The sequence below is a fragment of the Lepeophtheirus salmonis genome, chromosome 8 (assembly GCF_016086655.4).
Source record: "Lepeophtheirus salmonis chromosome 8, UVic_Lsal_1.4, whole genome shotgun sequence".
NCBI lineage: Eukaryota > Metazoa > Arthropoda > Copepoda > Siphonostomatoida > Caligidae > Lepeophtheirus > Lepeophtheirus salmonis.
The window spans coordinates 22,741,154-22,762,472 of record NC_052138.2 but is presented as its reverse complement, the minus strand read 5'-3'; the positions used below and the strand labels follow the sequence as shown (position 1 = coordinate 22,762,472).

General features: G+C 29.4%; 2 protein-coding genes across 3 annotated transcripts in view; one reads left to right on the top strand and one right to left on the bottom strand.

Annotated features, from left to right (window-relative positions):
- Positions 1 to 12,778, bottom strand: part of sli (slit guidance ligand) — a 388,150-nt gene extending 375,372 nt beyond the window's left edge. Inside the window, exon 1 of the mRNA XM_071890272.1 lies at positions 12,770 to 12,778. The gene's annotated coding sequence lies outside the window, so the exon portion shown is untranslated. The remainder of the gene's footprint in view (positions 1 to 12,769) is intronic.
- Positions 1 to 21,319, top strand: part of LOC121123266 (acetylcholine-gated chloride channel subunit acc-3) — a 218,001-nt gene that overhangs the window by 6,603 nt on the left and 190,079 nt on the right. The gene's annotated exons all lie outside the window — the stretch shown is intronic.

Here is a 21,319-nt window from a genome sequence, read left to right as displayed (position 1 = left end):
TTTATTTTCAATGCTATTTAGAATTGTTTACAATATTAATCCATTATCTTACTCAGTTTTTATCAAGGTTGAATGACTTAACAAATGTTTAAATTTGAAGAAAATAATGCAGTCCTTCATTTGTGTCCTAAAATGTCATTGCTTTTAACAAAAGTATGAAAAGAGTTGACAATATGGATCTTTTATATTACAATATATAATTACCATTTCTTATATATATATATTGAAATCACATTGGCCCCTTAATTACAAAATCGTCATTTCCATGAATCGTACTCAATGTTATATAGAACGTCAAAGAAAAATTCCTTTGTCATCATCAAGCCATAAAAAAAAAAAAAACACAAAATGTTTAATTGTGATGAAATTTTTTGAAGTTTGATTATAAATTAAATAGAAATGATGCAGAATTCACAAATAAAATTAATTTTATAGCTTAAAGTCTTCCTTTATGTTGGATAAAATAATAAAAATATTTCCATTTGTATAAGATATAATGCGTATATTATATAGACAGTTTAATTTTTTCAGTGTATTCATTTAAAACCTACAATTTTGATACTACTTACTTTTTTATGATGAATTTAACACGTTTTAAACAAAATATTATGCATCTAACAAGAACAAATAGATATAACAATTATATTTAATTTTCTACCATTAAATAACATTCAGTTTTATTACATAAACTTTTTATATAAATATTAATTTCAATTCTTTTTTTTTTTTGCAAAAAATGAAGGAGAAAAAGTCTAGATTTATGACAAGGCTTTTAGGATTGTGTCAAGTGGGCTTTCTGATTTTATGAGCCAAACATTTAGAAAATTCGAACTTCAACAACATAATCAAAGTCGTATTCACACTAATAATTTGAAGCTTTATTCAAAGAATATATTTGAATCAAGTCTTGATGCTTTTAATTTTATGTCAGATATGAACATTTCCCATTCCATATTGATAGTCATCCAAATCTTGTAAAATTTATGTGATTTTATACTGGTAAAGCCATTCATTTTTGATGCAGCATTGCTACTGCCAAGTCAATTGAGTTCCAAAGTAAAGTATTGTTATCAAAGATTAAAAAAGAACTTGTAGGAATATTCTTGTCTTAGACGAAACTACGATATCTCTGGAGCAAAAATTTAGTTTCTTAATTCTGGTGAACAAAAAGGACTGATTTTTTACATCAAACACTTCAATTCAGTCTTAATGGTGTGGATGAAAATAGTGATGCAATCAATAAATCAACAACGATAACCTTATCCATTCATGGTGTATAAAACCTCTGGTATAGTAAAATTTGTACGCACAATTTGAATGTGTATTGATGAATGATGCCACTACACATTTTCGTCAAAGTTATCATCAATATAATCTACTTAGTGCAATGAATATAAAAAACCAAATATTAATATATCATACTATACTATCTACCTATATGAATAATTTTCATTAGTTATTTTGTACCTTCATTATAGATCCTCTTCATATTTAATAAATAATCATTAATTACTCATTCTAAATAGTAAATATAATTAAAGAAAAGAGTAAAGATCTATTGGATCCAATATTCAGAGCTGTATTTGAGTCCATCTTTTCAGTGTTCAGATATAGTTTGAGTCCTCATACTTAGGCATTTTCTTGCTCTGAGTACAATAAATTCGGGTAAACGGAAAAATAAATAATATCTGGATCTACCTGATGTCTTGTCTAAGGCAAGAAAAATATTGAAATATAATGTTTACTGATGAATGAGGTCACTATAATTTTCGCCAAGGTTATCATCAATAAAAACGACATAGAACAATCAATATAAGAAACCAAAAATTAAGATATATTTTTAATACTATACTCGATAATTCCCATTAATTATTTTGCATCTTCATCTAAATCCTCTTCCTATTTCATAGAAACATTTAATTACTCATTCTAACTAAAAGAAATGAGTAAAGATCCCATTCTCAGAGCTGTATTTGAATCCACCTATTCAGTGTTCAGATCAAGTCCGAGTCCTCATGCTCGGTGGTTTTCTGGTTCCGAGTATAATTCCTCATGCTCCGAGTCCATGGGAAAATAAGTAATGTCTGGATCTACCTGTAGTCTCGACTAAGGTAAGATATCCTTTCCGAAAATATATTCCATAATCTTTGAGAAAACTGATTTAATTTGTGATGGTGAGGCCATCATACAAAAAGGAATAACAAAATAATTATGACAGCTTTGGTAAATAAAAAGATATATTATGGCAGGGAGTAGGGAGTCTCTCAGTATAGTGAGAACTGCAAAAACCCGGAGACCTCTTTTGTAATAGTTTTTTGAACATCTCTGATACTTAAAAATAATTTTCATGTCATGACGTATCTTTTATTTTATAAGGTTTAGTTAACCTTAAAAACCGGGGCTCCTGAGGACTTTATCAATTTTTTGAATTAGTATAAATTATAGTACTTAATCAACGGATGTGTTTATCATACTGTCGCAATATTGAAATAAAGTATCCCTGCTTGCTTTTATGTTATAACCACATATTTTCAAAAAGTTTAAAAGTATATCATTTGATAGCTGAATATATGAGCATTAATTTTTTTTAACAAAAAGAGCTTTTCTAAAAATGCTCTACACCGTTGTCAATTTGAGATAAGGGCACGACAATATTTCAAGGAAACTCCTTTTTGAATGGATTTCATTAGAAAAGTTCATATATTTGCACGCCATAGCTTAAATTAAGAAAGAGAAAAGAGAGAGAAAAAAGGATGGGAGGATTTAAAGTGTGAAATGAAATAACTGTTGAGAGTAGGATCTCGAATTCGGGATCGGTGTTCATCAATGAAGAAGTGTGCATGTGCGGTATATAGTTGCTTGTGAACTATCCCTGGACACCCGGATTTTATTTTGTGCGGGTCTGCTCCAAAGACTCTGTCAAAAGTCCGTCTCTTTGAATCCCTCACTCACTAGGAGTCTGCAACGAGTCATCTTGCGCCTATGGAGCTTGAAATAAGGATGCATGAGTGGATGGATCTATGAAATCAAGACATAATGAATTAATTTCTTAGATGAGGGATGATCATAGTCTTGAAGAAAAGTTAATTTTATTTTTTAGTCTACATTCTACGATTGACTTAAATGACTTATCTGGATGCATCAGTACATTCATACATTAGGTATAGCAATCACACTGTTTATGATACTTATCAGAGTTTCAGATATTGATGAATATATGTTTGCCTATAATTAATGTAATAATTGTGAAATGTTCAAGCTATTGAATTTGAAATATGTTGACTGGAATGTGTACAGATCTTTAAATTGTAATTATGGTAGTATGTAACTTTTTAAATGAAAATAAAGATATTTTATATAGTATATCCTTTATTTATCAACCTGTATAAATAATTCTAAATTAAAGTATCTCTTTGATATGAACGAAAATGTTCCTTTGATCCAGAGTGACTAGAAAATCTTATTTTTCATAAACCTGCATAACGTAATAAGCCAATATATTTTATTGATTTTAAAGTATATTTATTAAATATATCTTTGTGAATATAGATTAATTTAATATTTTTTAATCAATTTCATGAACAGTGGGATTGCTATACCTAATGTATGAATTGTTTTAATCGTAATAAGCTTTTCCTCAACAATTTAATCTGTCAATATTTCGTCATCCTCAATTTCTTGGCAAACATTTTTCGAAGCATCTTTATTCAGAAAGTCTGAATTCGTTTGCTCTAAATATATAAACTAGTGGCATATATGCACGTCCATAAATTAGTAAAGGTTGCTATAATCCGAATTATTCAACTTAATATTGCTTAATTGGGAAGTTGTTTGTGGAGTAAAATATTGTGTCTGTCCTAGAAAAAGTTATTCTTAAACAAATTTGGTTAATATTCAATCAACTAGATTTTAAACTATATGAAATACAATATCTTGACCCTTTGAGATTACCTACGATAACTTAGACAACTCAATCTGACATGAATGTTATGCATAATAACTTTGACATCCACTTATATTTTTACTGAACAACATATGTAGATGATCATAAGATTATAATATGAACCTTGCAGTCAAGGAGCATGTCACATAATCATTTGTGCACAAATTGAAATTAATTCTTTGATATTTTTATCCTTCTACTATCATGCCTTGCTGATAAAAATACCAAAAAACCTTATATCGTGGTAAAAATATGGTAAATATGAACTTTACTTATATGCTGATAAAGAAGAAGTTTACATAATTTTTATAAAAAAAATATTCAACATGCAAAGAAACTGCTTTAACAATCCCGACAATTTTTTGTTATATTTTATATAGTTATTATCATGTAAATTATATGAAATACTTATATTTATGTAAATATACAAATATTTATTAACATCTAAACAAATTTCACCGTATAAATTATACGCAGTAACTACTTAAAGTGTTTTCACGTGACGTCAGCATTGTTATTTTCACCCATTTTAGGGGCTTAACTAATCAAGTTTTATTATATATAATTGTAATAATAAATTTAAGTATCACTGTTAATCATTACGGATGTTAAGTTGTTTTATTTTTAAAGCTAATTTGATGGAGTTTTATCGAGGTTTATTAGAAATTTGCCTATTCTATTTAATAAAAAATATCAAATATTAACTTTGAGGCCCTAAAATGGCGTCTCCTTAAATTATTACGTCACTGAAAAGGCTCTTTAGAAGTTGATATTGAAGTAAATCCTCCACCTTTCTTATCTTGCTAAGAAATTATCCATGTTACTCTCTGTTTTTCATGAGCACAATCGCACAAAACTTCTCAATACTTATATAAATTCATTTGACGTGTTTTGTCCTCAAAAGTGAAAGAAAAATTATAATAGTTTGATGATTTTTTTATACTATGTGATGAATTATAACTACTTTAGTCTCTGGAGCTCTCACTAAAATAGTTTTACCGTTATGCTAAATACAAAACCCCTTCGATAGTTAATTCATTTTTGCATACCAGCGTTTATATTTGACTGAAAATGCATAAACAAAAAATATATACACCAAGAAGTACTTTATGGAGTTTAATACACAGTAACTGTGTTTCACAAAATTAGAAATTCATCAATTTATACAGATCAACTCTGCTTGTTTTCTATAAACTATCGTTTCAATGGCATAGAATGTATTATGTATAATTGACATTTTTTTAACTGAAGATAAAATAGAGCTAATTCACGAAAAAAATTAGTAGTTCTATAATTTTTATAATTATAATGTTTTTCCTTTTTATATTTCCATGAAATTGCCTGTTTGCTTCAGAAACAAAGTATATGACTTAGATATTAAGGAAGTTTGATTCAATTTGATTGAAAAAAGTACTGAGTAAGCGGTTAGAACTAATTATTTGATTTAAAAAAAAAAAATTTAAAACTGTTAGTTGGTTAGAAAATTGATTTTCTTTCGCTTTTTGCAATAGTTGGCCTCAAACATTATAGGTCGAATTTTGGTGGAGCAACCAGTTAAGTAGATCCATACCTCATTGCGAGCGCGTTATATATTCAAATTCCGTGTTTACAATAAGCAGTGATCCTAATCTGTTCCATTTTTTAGCTCGTCCTTTTTTGTAGTTGGTAAACCACGAATGCGTATTTTATAATCTATTTTCGAAGTAATAAGATGAAACTTGCAAATGTCGTGATCATTAAAGCCTTTTTATGAAATAGTGCTTCAAGCAATAGTTGTATCACATTTTAAGTGTATAAAGTACAGTTTTAAGGTCATATTAAAGGTCAAAGGTCAACTTCTGCTAAATTTTTATTTTAGGGTGTATACTAGGGTGTCCAATTTTTAGGGTGATCTGTTAATTTGATCTGCTGTCATATTTTATTGAGAAAGTAATCTTTGTAAAGTTTCAGTCTTTTTTTTTTACCTCTATAGCTATTTGAAAATGACATTCTCTATTTGTTTAGGGATTTATAAATTTTAATGTTATGTTGCGGAATTTTAGAAGGTGGATTTTTCCCCCTGAGTCCTTAAAAGATGCTCTTGCTTCCCAAAAGGTGGGGTAAAATTTAATTTTCTCATTTTCATGGATTACGACTATCCTAAGCAATTATCATTATTACTAATTCGTAAGGAGTAAACTTCTTTTTATACTTCATACAAGCTATCATTGATATATATGAAAGCGAATTGAATATTTGCATGTGCTCACAATGGACTTAGAGTAACCTTTATGATTTGAAACATAGGAATTATAATTGTAAGTCCTCATTGCATCAGAATAGAACTGAAAATCAAACATCACTGTCATTATTGCCTATTTCTTTGTTTATTTTCCACAGCCTTCCTCGTCATAGCTGCTTGTAGCTGATCTATAGAAACATCAAGACAGCAAAGCTGATCTCCTCCAAAACATTATTTAAATTATCAAAGTTACCATGTCGATTTTTGGTTTCTTTTTTTAACATACCCAGAATGCTACCGATTAGCATGAGTGGCTTTAAGTCTAACTAAAGGATCTCTAATGAAAAAGAGGACATGCTAGTTAAAATATTAATTAATCAAAAAACATGTTCCTTAAATATGTTCACTCATTCTCACAATCTCCATCAAAAAATGACTAGCGATGTAACTTTTGTAGAGCGCAAGGCAAATGTATATGTAGAATTTATCTACAAAAATTCCATTTCTAACTATGACGCGAGACAAAAGATGAACATAGGCTATATTTTTTCTCTCCATTGATATGTCTCTTTTCTTAGAGCCTCTTTAAGTCAAATAAGCTCCGAGTTATTGAGCCAATAAATAAAAAGTATTACAACTCTACCCAGTCTCCCATACTAGATACGTTAGCATACTTTTTTCAATATAACAAATTGTATAATGTACCAACATAAAAGCATAAAGTGAGTTTTTTATTGAGTAATATCTATCCCCACAACTTTTTTCATAAACATTTTTATTATAATTTCCTTTTTTTTCATTATATCCAACCCGAAATTGAATATTTTTTGTAGTGGGTGTAGAAGCTAATTTTTCGGTCAGCAAAAGCTAAAGACTTTGGTTCAAAGACTCAAAACTTTATTCACTGATTTGAAAAAAAATTGATAGCAAATCACAGAGGCTGCATCTTATTAAAAGTAATGGTAGCCTCAATACGGTCCCCGAAGCTTGTACAAACTTTCAAATTTTGTTCTCAGGGGTGTTAGACCAGACCTTCGAGATAGTGTACTTCAGGTCATCCGCATTTCGGAGTGGGGTTACATTTGTGATACCCTCAATGGCACCCACAAAAATTAATCAAGGGGGTTCCAATTAGGAAATGATGAAGGCCACATTTTTTTGTCCCATAAATCAGAAATGTTTTGGGAGCAGAATTCCACTTCCTGGAGTTATAGACGCCCTTTGGTAACGTTTTTGGCATGCTGCATATTATGGATGGTTCTCATATTAACACCAAGGATTTCTTTTTGGGCTATAAGTGCGTCAAAAACTTGGATAAACGACACCTTTTTGCCTCTTGTTCACTCATTTGCTGGTGGGTTCAAAACAAGAACTGCTTCAAAACAACTCATATTTTTGAGGAAATCACATGATTAAAAAACAAAACATGCAACATCTTCCTCAAAAAAAGCATTGAAATGTGACAATTTTTTTTTCTCCCACACCCTGTCTACTAAATTACGTTCTAAATGAAAATGAAGTTTTTCTTTCGGAAAAACTTTTGTGGATTGAATATCTAATTCTGCTGATACATCTTATTTATTAAATAGAATAATCTTTGACGATGCTTTTATATTTATGAATAAAAAATATTTATTTATTATTATTTTTGACTTAATGAAGTAGAAAATTAGGCATTAGGAGTTTACATAATATCTATAAAAATATTATCAAATATAAAGTAGAAATTGAATGCATTTTTTTTTTGGTCAATTGTTTCACATTGAGTTCTATCGTGTTTTAGATGATTTCAATAAATTAAATAGTACATAAATAGTGGGATTGATACTCGGTCCGAGATAAATATTTATCCCAGATACTCCAGACTTCTTGAGATCCCTCAAGAAGATCAATGAAAGTGAAACTCTTCCCACAAACGCAACATCTATCTCCATTGATGTTGTTGGTTCATATTGTCGATTTCCTCTTTAATCGACACATTTAAAGAAGCTCTTGAAACTTGAACCAACAAATCAATTCCAACATATTTTCATATATCATTGTTGAAACTTGTACTCTGTCTGAATATATTTGAATTTGAATCAAAGCTCTTCATCCAGCTGTGAGGCACTGCAATGGGAACCAAAGTTGGACCCACGTTTGCCACTATTTTTAGGGGCAAAGTAGATAAAATTATCAAATGAAGGATAACTCAATCTTCGAATCAAAATGTTTCCTAGCCTTTTTATTATCTACGTCGATTCATTGATGATTTGTTTACAATTTGGACTAGAACAGAAGAAAAACTCGAAAATTTCATGTCACAATTGAATTCAGTTCATCCCACAATAAAGATCACGACATAAATACAACTTTGAACAAAATCTACACAGCTATGGGACACCACAGTTTACATATGATACTGGAAAATCCATACGAATTTGTACCGGAAAAAAAAGTAATCGAATTCAGTATCTTCTCCCCATGTCATTACATCCATCCCACGTGTATCAGAATATTCCCTAATAATCTTGAGAATTTGTAGCAATGAAAAAGAGCAAGAAAATCGTTTCAAGAACTTAAAGACATGCTGATAGCACGTGATTATCTACCAAAAGCTATTGATGCTTCTATTGCTAAAAAGCAAAGTTAATGGGAAGGAATGAAGCATTCAAGAAAACCGAATCCAAATCTAATGATTGCCAAGTGTTTGTCATAACTTATTATCCGCAGTTCAAGCAAATTTCATCTGTACTTCACCATCATGGTAGAGCATTAATGCTGGATCCAAGAATGGAAAGAATGTTTACAAAGCCATGATTGCGTACAATCAAAAATAAAATCTCAGGGATCTACTTAGTCGTACTCAAGATTTTTGAGAGACTCCAAGTAGGTCATCACGTAGTGTCAATTAAGTGTGTTTGAAAAAGTGATTAGAAAACGGTTGTAGAACCTGTTCATATGTTCAACCAGGCTCGGTTATCAAATCATCGGCATCGGGTCTTACACAGAAACTGTCTCATGTGATTGCATGCTATTATACACATTCGGTTTATGTGATTGTTTGTACGAAATGCTCAAAACAATATGTCGGCCAAACCAAAAAAAGATTAAAAGATCGGATAAGTGATCACATGAGATATGTCAATAATCGTTTGGAAGCCACTGGAAAACACTTCAATCCGAAAGGAAATAAGAAATCGAATATGAAAGTACAGGTGCTAGAACAAGTCCGGCCTATAAGATCCGATGCTGATATGATACAGTCGCTTTGGTTCGAGAAAAATTGGGGATCAATCAATTTCAGTCAGAAATATCCACTGGAATGAATAGACATTGAATTGGACATTCATTAAATTTACTGTAAAACAGTTTCGTTTAAAAAAAAATACCTTTTTTAAAAATATAAATATGAATTTATGTAAGGTTACGATACATCAAAACCGAAAATATTTCGATATTTGATAATATATATATATGTTTATTTCTGAAAACTTAAGAATATTGTTATATTATTATTTCTGATGAGGTCTTCGAGGGAGACGAAATCGACTAAATGTTAACTTTTCTAAAACAGAACGACATTTTTTTTGTTTTCTAAAAAACCAATTTTTTTGTGGACCAAATATTACCGGTCCAGATCGAAGTTGTACCAAATAAGTTAAAATTATCTCAGGTCGGTTTAGGATTTATATTCCGAAACACAACTGTAATAAATAGGTATATGGTGTTAGTGGAGACAAACCCCATTTTTAACAAAAATCAAGAATAAGAGAAATGTCCAATTTATCTTTTTCCATCATACATACTAGTGATGGTACGATTCCAAAAAAAAAATCCCAATGTCTATTCCGAGGGAAGTCTATTGAAAATTCTCGACGCCGATTCTGATTCTTTAATATTTTAAATAATAGTTAAAGAATTACGATTTTTTTACCAAGGTCGTCAACAGGGCTTGGGTTAGGAATTTTTATCGTATTAAATTTCAAAAAAGAAATATATATACAATAAGATATATAAAAAAATCCACAACTGTTAAAAAAAAAAAAAGTCTAAAAACTATGGTTATTCTCATAAAATTAAATTTTTGGAAAAAAATTGAAAAATCCACAGTTTTCACAAAAAATTTCAAAATTAAAATTTTTATTTAAAACTAAAAAAAAATGAAATATTAAATTTTTTGGATTAAAATTTCAAAAATAATCAGTTTTTTAAAAACATTAAATATTTTAGAAAAAAAATTAATTTTTGAAATTTTTCTACAAAAATTTTCATATTTTTTTTTTTAAATTTGAAATTAAAAATTTAATTTTTAAAATTTTTTCCATAAAGTTTAATTTTTTTGATGCCTTTCTTATAACATGATAGCCGACTTTTTTGTTGAGCTATGTTCTTTAAATGTTTAAAAAGTGCATAAGATATTTTGATTATTTAAGGAGAAGAAAAACCCGTCATAATTAAATTGTATCATCAATTTAACATATTTTGGTCTGAATAGTTTGGTATCTGCATTTGAAGACAAAAGTGAGAAAACAAAAATGTTTTTACGCAATTTATTAGCTAAAAGTCAGAATTTTGTCTCAGATAAATTACGTATTCTAGATCAATGCTTGTATCCACCTTTATCTTCAGAAATATAAAGTGATGTAATCAAATTAGTGAAGGAGAAGGTAGAATTGGCTATTATCATATAGTAGAATCCCAAACGTGGGGTATATTCGTTCCGGAAGTAGCATTGAGAAACTGTGCAGTCGAGCTCAGAATCAACTTTCCAAAACGACAACTATAGGCATGCAACCGATTCACAAATTGTATTTTGCAAATTGCATCCTTTAACCTTTTCTCTCTAAAATGAAAAAGGGCTCTAAATTTATGGGCTTTAAGCCAATGATGCTACAATTACATATTAATTATTTTTATCTTATTTTAATAAGTAGTGGGAATATTAATAGTAGAATAAGCAAACAAATTTAAAATAAATCATGTTATAACAAAGAACATCTTTTTGTGACAGCCTTTCTGATTTTTGTTTCAATGAGTTACCTTCTTCAAGCTCAAGTTGGTAATTTATCAGAAATAACTTTGTATGAGTTTATGACTTTGATAAATAATGTGGTTTAATTCCATCCAACGCTAAGAAATACGTTGCCTGTTGCAGACAAAGTCGATTAATATTACATTGCTTAGCTATACATATTCATAGGAACAACGATTCTTCTTATTCACTATGAACATAGGAAGCGTTTTAGTTCTTGTAAATATGCAATAAACTGCCAAATTTTTAGTTAATAAAAAAGGATTACTAGTGGTGCGTGAATTGGCTTTTTTTTTACAGAACCGAAGGGCTCTGAATCTATTTAATTATGTAACCCGTCCCGCAACAGGATTTTTAATTTGACTACTATTGAAAATTAGACAAAAAATATATTTTACTTGTTTATATATTACTCTTATTAGTTATCTAGTAAATATTAATTCAATGTAATTAATGGATATTTAGAAAATTATTTTCAAAAATTTACCATATATATGATGAGTTAATACAATTTTTTTTGAACAACAATCAAGAAAAGAAAAGATACCCAAGAATGTTAACTATAGCTTGAAGAGCCTTAATTTGATTTATTACAAGGATTATTTGGCCTGATATAGCACCTTTCAATTATAGTCTATCAATTTCAAGTTCTTTAATTGTCACGATATTTTTGCTACTTAAAAAAAAAATCTTCATATTATTCTTAATGACCACAAAAACAAAACAACATTTATTTAGTAACAAAACAAATTCTAACTTACTAAAATACAATCAAAAAACATATCTGACATAGGTAAAACACAAGAAAGATCTGTGGGCACTTCCCAATCATTTTTAAAGGTCCTGACTCGTGGATTGTCATTTATTTTTGTTCACACATTCTTATTAGAGGACTGTGGCCCCCAAATTTTTATCATACATAATACCCGATCTGTATACGTAATTGTATTGCAGTGTTGTTAATTCTTTGTGCCAAGCCTTGATGAATGCTATCAAAAGTCCTGTTAAGGATAAATCTTGACACATTAGTAGATTATTTGTACATACGTTTTTAGTTTTTCGTTTTTTGTCTACTTTAAATAGAGTACAATTTATAAATTTCAAAAGATTTATCCGTATAATTTGTCGATAGAATTTGATGATAATTTATACAAGAATACAAATGTAATTCGCCCTCAATTTTGAGAAAAATCCTTCTAGTTTGCTTTTAGTGTTGATGGACCATATATTGATATGTTAAATGGAAAAATTACTTTCCAATTTGTATGGATTTCTACCTATTGCATAAAAATTGAGAACCCTGGAATGGTACCACTAGTTTTAAGTAAAAAAAAAAAACAAAAAAAAAAACACATATAAAGTGTAAATACTAAGGAATGAATGAGCTTATTTTTGTTTAAAACTGCATGTTGAAGATGCACCCACGGGCTTAAATCAACCTACGCATAACTAATATGTATACATACAGGTTTAATCTTATACACGTTTTATTATTTTCAATTTGGAACGACATTGGTGCAAATTCTCAGAGGAGGACAACAGGACATCTTATCTCTGAACAGAGCAAGCTGAGACGGTTGGAATGAACAACAAAGATTCCAAATTTTATCTATGCTAACAAAAATTGGGACAAATTTATGCTCTTTTCCGATGAAATTTTTTTCACCGTAGATTTTTCATCGTGAATTAGGAGAACAGCCGCTACATCACAAACAAACCTCCAGACAATGTCCTAGATTCCGTGAGGCATTTCTTCAGGACAAAAAATCCAGCCGGAACCATGGTCTTGGGGGATGTGGAGTCTGCCCTCCCATTTTTGTGGAGAGGAAGGAGCGGCTCAATGCAGATGCTTCTGGATAAGAAAGTGCTACCTTCGGCCATAGAAAAGTTCGGGGACAACTTTGTTTTCACTCGAGACGGAGTTCCGTGTCATCGCGTTGCTAAACCTCGACCTTCCTGAGAGACAACTTTCCAGACTTTTGGGACCTCAAAATGTGGCCAGCCTCCTCTCCAGAAGCAAACCCTTTGGACTCCTCTATCTCCTCACAGGACTGTTCAGTCTGTAGAGGCTTCCATCAAGAAGGAGTGCACCAAGTTTGAATTTGACTACATAGTCAAGGTCTGTAAGGAATTTAGGTCTCGTGTTGAGGCAGATATTCAACAAAAGTTGCACCAAATACTATTTTCAGATGATTTTGTTAAATAAATCTCCTCACAAAACCTCTTGCCAAAATTTTACTCATGAAAAATTGAAAAAAATAAAATGTGTAACACTAGATAAGATCAACCCTGTAAAGCACATTTAAGTTAAAAATTTGCATTTTTTCCGCATAAAATACTCAAGAGGGAAGAGTTTAAAAAATGTCATATTCAGACAGGGCAAAATTTGCAATATTTTTTTATTACTGCATATTTGCACTTATTGAAGGAGCAATAAATAATTATTCAATAATTTTCTACCATATATTTTCACGAATTAATAGTTGTATTTATTTTTTTGGTAGGATAAATAACCTATGGATTCTGTTTTACTCTTTTTTTTCTTTCCAAGTTTTTTATTCAAAAAATGAATAATACCATATTCTTTAACTTTCAAAAACTTTAAGTAATGAGGTTTTCTTATTTATTGTGTAAATGTTTTTAAGAGCACTTGCAAAAAGAAAAAAAAGTTTATTATTATTGTCATTTTGTAATACTGTAAATTCATTTCAATGATTAATTTATTTAATATGTTAACTTTTTTTTCCATATAGACTCTTAAATATTCTTTAAATTATTTCTAGCTACTAATAAAAATAATTTAATTACTCAATACATTTTTATTTGTTCTTTATTGGGTTCAAAAGGACCTAAAATATTACATTTGAAAATTTCCCAAGATAGATATAATTTTGACGTCCCATCCAGTCTTGTCCTGAATCTTAAGATTGTGTCCATATAGTACGAAAAATATTAATGAAAAAGGTAAAATTTAGATAACGTTATAAAATTTATAGAATTTTTCAAAGATCTGTAAGAGACTTAGTACCGATACACTCATACATGTCACTTCATTGAGCAACAAAAGTATATCATACAATGGGACAAGTTCTAAGTATGGAATAAAAAATTAATCTACTCTCAATTTTGAGAAAAATTATTCTATCTTGTTTTTTTGTTGACGGGAAACATACTTTCATAGATGAACCTGCCTTCAATGGTCACTTTTTAAAACTTACATAGACTGTTAAATACAAAAAAAGAAAAAAAAGGAGTGGAATTACGGACCCTCTTTTGACGAGTTAATAAATAAATACCATATCTGGTGTAGGAGGTCACCTGTAATAAGAGATCACTTTATCAGTTTTCCTTGCTTGACCGCTTAATACAGATTTGATGATATCCAGATATACTAGTATTGATTGCGGTATCATATAGGTATCAATATTTTGATACTTTCACATACTTTTTTGACTAAAAATATAAAAATAAAATTATGGAGTGACTTAGCTCAATGAACAACGCACACGGGAGAAAGTTATTTTCTTGAACTCAATGTGTGTATGCTCAATATTCGCTCTGTCCTAGAGAAGAAAATATACATTATGTATATGGACTTCAAATGACAATTTCTAGGTCAGATGGAGTAATTGTCTGGGGCTAAAAAAAAAAATGAAATTTGAAGATTGTGCTCTTTTAATCATTGCTTTTAACGAAATGTATGACGTTTTTTTTTAGGTAGGACGAGACTAAGAAATTTAAGGGGTGAGATTGCAAGTAGCAGTAAGTACTAGCTCTAATGATACGTACTTGGAAAACTGCCACAGAGAAAATTTCCCATGAAAAATTGTTCTCGAGAAAATTGCCGTGGAGTAAAATTGTCCGAATAAAATTTTATACTTAAAAGATTTATTATATAATTTGGATCTATTTTTGGTTTTTTAAAATTATTGTAAGAAATTTATTGTATTATTTAATGTAGGAATTTATAAAATATAGATATTTGTTGAAACAAAATTATAATGATTAAAATTCTATTTTTTTTTTTTGAGTGACTATTGATTTAAAATGAATAAAAAACCATATTGCACATGCGTCAACATAAAAACAGGTAAACATCTTTTTTGAAGGCGTGTTTCCTCTTTTCTGTATAGATCCTCGCTCATTCTATTCCTTTTCTCCAATATATCATTATGTACCATGCATATACAACATATATGACGTAGTATCGGTCAACGTGACGTCACGAAGCGGGAATCTTGTTTATTTATTTAATACAATAGTAACAAAGAAGAACCATCTCGAATCTCTAGAGATCTTTCTGGTCCGTCATTAAGTTTTATACGAACTCAGCGAGTGCATGCCTCCCTAAAAATGTTTAAAATGGAGATTGAGCTTATCTAGTCCCATAGGCATGTTGGAATTGCAGGACCTGTCCGCGTAAAACACTAGTAAAACTTTAATTATAACTGTTTCTCGTTTAAAGTGGTATTTATGACTGGGAAAATACATTACCAGCCATTCATCTAATGAGATTAGGGTCTCATTCTATTTATTTCATAATTTATTCCCACAATTAGATAAACTATTTCCAATAGAAATCTGTTACATACTCTAACCTTTCCAATAGAAAAACAAAATAGTAATTTAAAATTGAGTGTACCCATTACAAAATTAAAGAAGAAAAATTATTGATATAAATAATAAAATACCAATAATATTATTTGCATGTAACGTAGCATCCGTAAGAAAAAATAATTATATGACGTAAAAACACAGAAAAAATGAGGTGTTCCTTGTATATAATGTATGAATTTACAGGTGTTTTTAAAAATCCCTGGGTATCCCATAGTACCCGCGCAACCCAAACACTTAAACTATTTTTGGTACTAGAGGGGTTCCTTGGATGTTTTGGCTGTGGTTTTTAGCAATCCCAAACTACCCTTGGTCCAATCCGAGGGCGAAATGGTATTCAACCATATTTTAAGAAGCCCTATGCTATTTATTCCTCCCCTTTCCTTATCAATCATCTCCATCCATTTCTTAGAAGATTGGATTGAATTTAAAAAAAAATGCAAGAAAATTGTTTGCAATAATATTACTCACACTTGAATGTACTCCTTGGAGGATGGAACAAACAAATATGTTAAAATATTTATCTTAAATTATATTAAGCAAATTTATAAGGAAGTTTGAACAAAATACGGACTATTTTCTCCCGGGCTATTTTCCTAACTGGCAATTTTCCTCCATGGCAATATTCTCCGGGGCAGTTTTCCTAGTACCCAGCACCATTGTCTTGTAAAATTAACATTTCGATTCTAACAAACTAAAATGTACGTTATTTGTACTATCTTAAAATAGATTTAGGTTTACATGTTTTTCAAAGTTTGTTTTATATAAATATTAAGGAACAAAGTAATTAAGATGTGAACATAAATTCATGTAGATAGTGTTCATGTATAGAAAAAGTTATTATGTGCAACGTGCATATACCTTTGTAATCACATCAATTTTGTTATTCATTATATGTACAATACATGTATCCAGCTGTTACGGACAAACAAATTTATAGAGCACTTCATTACATTAAAAGTATACCAATTTACGCTGTATTTTCTTATTAAATATCAATGTTTCTAATCGGTATTTGAGTGTTGATTAGTTAAATTCAAATTAGTTCTTATTAAGCTGTGAATAATTCCAAAAAAAAATGGACAAACTAGTAGGATGCATCAAACGCCTGATCATTTTTAAAATTTTCTTAGATTTTATTTTCCAATTTCTCTAATGTGAGACTTGGTCCCCCGTGTGTTTGTGGATTTTTTTATAGCAAATTGAACGTAGAATAAAACGGCCACTAAGCACTTTGATATTAAATGGAGCCTAATAGATACAAAATCTCAATTTTCTTGTTTTTTATTCAAAACTAGTCATATTGTTATCAAATTAAAGCTCTTGACCTAACTAATCAAACAAATTTCTAACAAAATGTAAAAATTAAAAAAATTACATGTTTAATTTTTTTTTTTTTTTAGTTACATATTTTTGTATACTTGGATTCTTTTTTCGATCATTTCCTAATAGCTGCAAGAATTTCCATTGTGGTTTTCGGTTATAAAAGCTGATAAAAAATCCATTACAAGCTTCATTTCTCCCACACCAGGCTTATCAACTGTATTGATACTCTTCATCATTAACTTGACTTCCTGAAAATATTCATTGTATACTATGTATATATATCTTTTTTTTAAAACCTCATATTTAGTTTTAAGTGATTTATTGTAAACCAAGAGCCCATTCACGAAGTCTGCTAGAGAAGTCTCTCACTGTAATGTTTTGAAACGATTGCTTCTTATATTTGCTGGGTGGCCCTTATCGACCACCTCCTATTTCCCTCTTTTTTTTGTATAAATACTCAGGGGATGAAGAAAATAGCCATGGGGGAAGGGTTAAAAAATATGTTAAAAATGAACTCCTGCTTTATTAATGATCCCTTACCCAATTTCAGAATCTCAATAGAATCGTCCTCTCTTCCACTTTACCCTGTTTTTATATTTATTTCAGAATTTTAATAACTTTTTTTTTTATAAAAAGGCATTTTTCATTATTATGTTACTCTTGTATATTGACATATGTACTACGTGTAAATAAAGATTTTGAATGTACTTACATTGAAATACCATTCAAGATGATGTTATGTATTATTATTTAATGTTACCTTTATTATACATATAGAATATACAGTTGAATATATGTAGACCTTGATAAGAGGATGTCGTTGCATATTCATTCATAATATATTGAATATAATTATAGTAACATAAAAAATGCTTTCTAATGGACGTTTTTCCACAAGATTCAAACCTAGATACAAAGAACTTCTTAAATAACTATAAGGAATATGTTAATTTTTGTATAAATTTTGAACGTTTGATGTGAAAAATATTACAATTCAAGCCTCTTCAAAAGCATATGCTCATATGTGAAGGAGAGAAACTTACCATTCAATTGAACATTGAAAATTTATTGTGAAGCGCAAAAAATATATAGATATCACTAAAAGAGAGTTAGTGGTTGTTGAGAGAAAGACCAACGTAAACTCAATTATACTTAATAATATAACACAAGTACTTCGAATTTATAATTTTATTCCTTTTTGTTAGTGCATTTGTACCTCATAATCCATTTTGTTAGGAAATATTGAAGGGTGCCAACTCTTATTGCGCTCCAGAAGAGCTACAGTTTAAATCCAATTAACAAAAATAAATAAACCTCTATTATTTGTATCAGGGTTTTATCGGTCCAATGGGACTAAAAATCGGTCTTGTCCACATACCGCTGTTATCGGTCTTTAAATAAGTTCCAGATGCGGAAATGCCCTCTACATGCAGGGTGCCTGTAGAATTTTTTTTTGGTGAGGGGGGGGCTTTCTTTTTTAATTTTATTTCAAAAAATTCTAAAATCCTATTCACAAAAGATGAATTTTTTGGAAAAAATTACAAATTATAAATTTTTTTCAAACTTATGTAGTTATTTACAAAAATTTCAAAAATCCATAGCTATTTACAAAAATTTCAAAAATCCATAGCTGTTCAAAGAAAATTAATTTTTTTCAAAAACAAAATTTCAAATAATAAATTTTTGAAAAAAAAATAAAAATCCATAGCTTTCTACAGAAACTTAAATTTTTGGGGAAAAAAAAAAATTAAAAAAATCCATAGCTACATATTTACAGAAAAAAAAATTGAAAAATTAAATTTTAAATATTAAATTTTTTGTAAAATAAGTTCAAATATTAAATATTTCCATTAAAAAGCAATAAAAAAAAAATTAATTGGGCGGGGGGGATACAGACGTTCCAGCCCTCCCCCTGAGGATGCTCCTGACATGACAGCATTTTTACTAATATTCTAGAAAGTATGCTAGTTTACCGTTTGAATTAGTTTAGTAAAATTTTAAGTGTCTTTAAAACACAGGAATATTTTGTCATTAAAGTCTAAATTAGGCTTATTAAGATTATAGAAGATTGATTTATGATGATATTACTGGTAAATATCTATGATTATGTCTTTTATCAATGATTGTTCCTTGGGAAGGTATTTGCATCCGATTCGAATGTGTTCTTAAAATATAAGACGGCACTGTACAGGACTTCAATTTTTTGGCACTGATACATCCCTATATTTGCCCTTCAGATATGCATTGATTATAGCCTCTCTCTTAGCTTCTATTGTGGCTCACAAAACTGTTATTTTATTCAAAACTGTTTGTTTTATCTAGTTTCGACCCAACTAGTGTTTCAACATAATTATATTGCAACCTTACATATAATTATATTATATAAAGTTCATTCAACTGGAATTTTCTGTGGATCCTGTGAATGAAATATACCTAATTTGTAAAATGAAGACAAATTTTTTATTTAAAAAAAAAAAAACAACCTCTATTACAGTGAACAACGTAATTAAGAGAAATTATCATCTTTAACTCTATATGCGTAGGTTTGGGTCTCGCCTGTCCTAGAGAAGGAAATATACATTATGTATGTGGACTTCCAAATCATTGCATAAGGATTTTTTTGAATTTATCTTAAACCTCCGTCTGTGAACTGGGATATTATAGGCCCCAAAATTTATAAAAAAAAACCTTATTGTTCCGTTGAACCTACATTTTACTGCCTCATTATGCTCCTGAAGCATTAAATCTTGATATTTAGGATTTATTCATATATCTGGCAATTTTTAACCAAGGTTTAGTGAAATTAATTAATTATTTTCCTTAAAAAGTATTTCCTTTGTTTTAATTTTTTGGATTATTTTTCCAATGCGAGGACTGAGGTGAATAACAGTAGTTACAGTTAAAATTATATATTTTTTACAATACATTCAACCACATCAAAACTTATGTCTACTAATTTGATTTCCAAAATTTGCATAAAGTAATGAACATTCTATAAATTTTTTTAATATGAACTAAAAATTTAATGTTTTTACTATAAAAATAACAAATTATATCTTGTTGAAAGCAGAAACTCATGTTGTTATTATTATTTTAATAATAGGTTGGGAAAAAGTAATTCCATATTTTTCACTTCATGTCAATGCTTTAGTAATAGTGTTACAATAATCTGATTTAAGCCAAGTATGCCCCGTTTTGCTCATTAACTTGTTGCCAACGAGAATCCAACTTCATAATGCTATTCTCTTAGGAACCCTTGTCCCTATTGGCAAAAAAAAAAATGGACATCCAATTTTCACATGCCTCTATTGAGGCCAAATATGTACCCCTAAGTATGTTGGACCATAGACTGGAACAGGTGGTATTTACTTTGTGCCATGTCCGGACTGTAGGTGGGTGTAGAATATTTTATTTTATATCTCATTTTAACGTTCCTGTTCGATTGCCAGATTCAAATTCAATACTGTCAAAAAGCGTTTGTAATATAGACTCACACCTTGACAACACTTTATTATTTGATCTGATGTCCGATGTGATCAATAATGAACATGATATACTTAGTTAACAAAAAAGGAAGGGAAAATACGAAATTATTTTTCCCTAACCAATATAAGGATCAATTTTTTTTCTTGGATTCTTATATTCATACAAATATTTTTAGCATTTTAACTGATATTTACGAGTTTAAAATAGATGAAATAATTAAAAAGATATGACACAATTTAAATGACGTAATTATTATAGGTAATCGTTCAACTGTTTATCATATAATTACATATGTTCTATTTTTAGGGTTTCTTTTTATCTAGTTCACTATCCACGTTATGAAAAGGATGTTCACTAACGGAGAGTTAAACAATAGTAGGATTTCCGGGAGATATATATATATTAAATATCATAATGAAAAATGGTTGAAAATAAACTGCGAAATATTTAAAAAAAAAGTAAAGCTTTTATTTTCTCCCTATCGAATTTACTATGCTTCATTTTACCTATTTCTATTTATGTTTTCTACATTATTTTTTTTAAAGCCTGAAAGTGATGGTATTCTATCTGTTTAGAGATAAAATCTCATGAAATACATTTACAATATAAATAAAATTAACCTTAAATAACAACAACTCCCCCTCTCTTTACCCCCTAAAGCCATTAACCCTTTACTTATCACTTATTTAAGAAGCATGTATTTTAAGTGGACAAT